We start from the raw sequence: 4,101 nt of genomic DNA on the forward strand, positions 1-4,101 counted from the left end.
TATTACGGTGGCTCACACCTGTAATTCCAGCACTTTGGGAGGCCTTGGGTGGGAGGAGGATTGCTTAAACCCAAGAGTTAGAGACCAGCTTGGGCAGCAGAGCAAGACCTCATCTCTATATAAATAAATAGATGATAGATAGATAATAAAATAAAAATGAATGTTAAAAAAAGCAAGGCTGTGATGTGAACTTCTTCAAAAGGTTTAAATACATGAGGTATGAATTATGAATGATAAATAAGTAATAATACCCAGTAAGTTATATATTGATTCCTCATGGCTTCCTCAGTCCCTGTTTTATCATTCCTTTTTCAATAGTTCCACCTCTGAGACTTACCTAAAAGGGAAGTGGAAAATGGCAAATGGGTTCCCACATCAGGGAATGTTCAGCGATAGGTAACAGAAATGCCAAGTGAAATAACTGAGAAAACAAAAGTGTCCATTATAGCACAGAACAAAAAGTCTGGAAATCAGCCAGGCATGGTGGTGTCACACCTGTAATCCTAGCACTTTGGAAGGCTAAGGTGAGAGGATGGCCTGAGCCCAGGAGTTTGAGACCAGCCTGGGAAGCATAGCGAGACCTCATCTCTACCAAAAATCAAAAAATTAGCCAAGCATGGTGGTGAGCACCTGTAGTCCCAGCTATCGGGAGGCTGAAGCAGGAGGATCCCTTGAGACCAGGAGGTCGAGGCTGCCATGAGCTGTGATTGGGCCACTACACTGCAGCCTGGGTGACAGAGTGAAACATCGACTCCAAAGAGGAAAAAAAAAAGTTGGAAATCCAGTACAGGTTACTTCAGTGGCCAACAAGGTCATCAAAACCCACAGTGTTTCCTTTTGCTCTTGAACCTTCCCTAGCCCGTCCCCTCTGGCTGGCTCCTCTGATGAACTCACATCATCCTTCTCCACGTGGAACAGTGTCACCCCACGTGGCCACAACCAGAGGCAGAAAGGGGACTTCCCTTCATGGTTATATTTTTTTTAGTTGGAGTCTCACTCCATCGCCCAGGCTGGAGTGCAGTGGCATACTCATGGCCACCCTAGAATCGACCTGCTGGGCTCCAGCGATCCTTCCACCTCAGTCTTCCAAGTAGCCAGAACTACAGGTGCACGCTACCATGCCTGGCTAATTTTTTAAAATTTATTGTAGAGACAAGATCTCGCCAAGTTGCCCGGGTGGGTCTCGAACCCACAGGCTTAGGCAATTCACTCATCTCGGCCTCCCAAAGTGCTGGGATTACAGGCTGAGCCACGGAGCCCAACCATCTGTCATTTATTTATTTATTTTTAAGAGAAAAGGAAATTTCCTTAGACTTCCTTCCAATCTCAGTGGTGAAAAGGCATCACACCTTCTTAAACCAATCTCTGGCAAAAAGATGGAACTATCAAGACTGGATTAGGCTGAACAAGATTCACCTCTGAGTATTCAAACAAAACCAGAACACTGACAGCCAGGAAGAGAGAAGAGAGGGAGGCGAAAAGGATTCTGGGAAAGCAACCAACAGTGTCGATTTCAAGGAATTAGAATCTTCACTTGGCCAGGCACCGGTGGCTCACGCTTACAATCCCAGCACTTTGGGAGACCGAGGTGAGAGGACTTCCTGAGCCCGTAGGTTCGAGAACAGCCTGGGCAACTTGGCAGGACCTCATCTCTACAATAAATCAAAAATTAGCCAAGCATGACGGCGTGTGCCTGTAGTTCCAGCTACTTGAAAGACTGAGGCGGAAGGATCACCTACCTGAGCCCAGCAGGTCGAGGCTGCGGTGGCCGGGAGCGTGCCACTGCCCTCCAGCCTGGGTGACAGAATGAGACTCCAAGTCAAAAAAAAAGAATCTTCACTTGCCTTCGGATGAAGAGAATTTGATCGAAACATCTACTTCCTAATGACCTGTGTGTATCCATTACTGAGCTAGACCCCAGAGAGTACAAACATGAGTCATGGAAGTTACCTTCAAAAAGCATCCAATCTAGAGTGGAAGACAAGCACATTCAGTTCAACTACCCGAATGCATACTTATCCCTAACTAGGAGGAAAAATTGATACTGATGCAACATCAGTAAATCGTGTTGCCTATGCCTGGCTCAATGGCGTCTATTCTTCTATCGGTAATTGACGTTGATATTGGCACGGGAAAAGAAATGAAGATCAACTGAAGGAAGTCTGAGACTGCAAAAGGCTTGCAATCCAATAAAGGACTCTCCTCCCCCATCAGCCAAGCTCTAATCCACAAGATCAGCACAGTATAACCACAAAACAAAGGTGATGGTCCAAAATCTACAGACCAAAGTCAGTCATTGTTTCCTCGTTAATCTTTGCCACGCTAGGATTGAACTGGTTGTCATGGTTATTACCTTATTTAATCATTACCACCCTGTCCCAACTCTCTCTTGGATTCTCAGAATGTTCCAGGAATTGACAACCATTAAAACACAGAAGGAAGAAATGCATTTTGCTTTCCTTCAGTTAGTTAACCACTCAACATTTCTTTCCTCCAAATCTGGGTTGAACCACTCTTTCGGAACAATGGAACCCAATGCAGATGCCAGCAGTCAGGATATTTTGTATGTTTTGTGCAGAAAGAAAGCTCCTAGTATGGTCTAGGGTCTGACAGATTATAGAATTATGAGCATGTGCCTTCCTGTTATATGGGAAGGTTGATCTGATTACAGCAGGATCCCTCATCTTTGTGTTTACAAAAAAAAAAAAAACAACAGGAGAGACACAGCCTAAGGAACAGATAATATCCAGCTTGTCTCGGGAGACTCTATTGCTGTTTCCGAGAAATCGCCCTCTTGGGTGTGAGCTATCCCAAAACAGCAGTAAGATTTATAACAGAAACATAACCTGCAACGAAACAGCACGGTATTCAGAATTATTTAAAAATCAGCATTTAGTGGTTCCTGATTTTTCAAATATGGTACATGTTCATTAAAAAAAAAAAAAGCAGCCGGGCTCGGTGGCTCAGCCTGTAATCCCAGCGCTTTGGGAGGCTGAGGTGAGTGGATTGCCTGTTCGAGACCCGCCTGGGCAACTTGGCGAGACCTCATCTCTACAATAAATCAAAAATTAGCCGGGCATGGTAGCACGTGCCTGTAGTTCCAGCTACTTGAAAGACTGAGGCGGAAGGATTACAGGAGCCCAGCAGGTTGAGGCTGCGGTAGCCGTGAGCATGCCACTACATTCTAGCCTGGATGACAGATGAGATTCCAACTCAAATAAATAAATAAATAAATAGACAAAGAGAATCTTCCACATATAAGTGAGATCACACCAAAAAGAAAGAAAGAAAGAAAGAAAGAAAAATCAATTGATGTAGAGGTAAAGCTATTTCTGATTTTTTTTTTTTGGGGGGGGGGAGTCGGAGTCTCACTCTGTCGCCTAGGCTGAAGTGCACAGACAAACTCATACCCACTGTAGCCTTGACCTACTGGGCTCAGGCAATCCTTTCACCTCAGCCTTCCAAGTAACTAGAACAATAGGCACGTGCCACCACACCCAGCCATTTTTTTTTTTTTAGTTGGAGTCTTATTCCGTCGTCCAGCCTGGGGTGCAGTGGCACACTCCGGCTAACCCAGCATCAACCTGCTGGGCTCTGGCGATCCTTCCGCCTCAGCCTTCCAAGTAGCCAAAACCACAGACACGCACTACCACGTCCAGCTAATTTTTGATTTATTGTAGAGACGAAGTCTCGCCAAGCTGTCGGGCTGGTTTCAAACCCGCAGGCTCAGGCAATTCACTTACCTCACCTCCCAAAGTGCTGGGATTACAGGCTGAGCCACCAAGCCCAGCCAAATAGAATTAATTAATTAATGACTAGTTGAATGAATAGGGAACACAACCTCTTATTCTGTGTGTGTGTGTCTCTCAATCTGTCATCTAGGCTAGAGTGCAGTGGCGCCATCACGGCTCACCACAGCTTCTACCTCATGAGCTCATGTGATCCTTCCATCTCAGCCTCTCAAGTAGCAGGGACTACAAGTGCCCACCACAAACTCAGCTAATTTTTTGATTCTTTTTTTTTTTTTTGAGTTGGAGTCTCACTCTGTCGCCCAGACTGGAGTGCAGGGGCCGTTCCTGGCCACTGCAGCCCCGACCCGCT

At 45.7% G+C, this 4,101-nt stretch overlaps 1 protein-coding gene across 1 annotated transcript in view; it reads left to right on the forward strand.

Moving 5' to 3' along the window:
* Nucleotides 1-4,101, forward strand: part of PCSK5 (proprotein convertase subtilisin/kexin type 5) — a 467,206-nt gene that overhangs the window by 423,180 nt on the left and 39,925 nt on the right. The window lies entirely within an intron of this gene.

This window comes from Carlito syrichta, unplaced genomic scaffold (genome assembly GCF_000164805.1).
Source record: "Carlito syrichta isolate Samal-C Ts95f unplaced genomic scaffold, Tarsius_syrichta-2.0.1 Scaffold316420, whole genome shotgun sequence".
Taxonomy (NCBI): domain Eukaryota; kingdom Metazoa; phylum Chordata; class Mammalia; order Primates; family Tarsiidae; genus Carlito; species Carlito syrichta.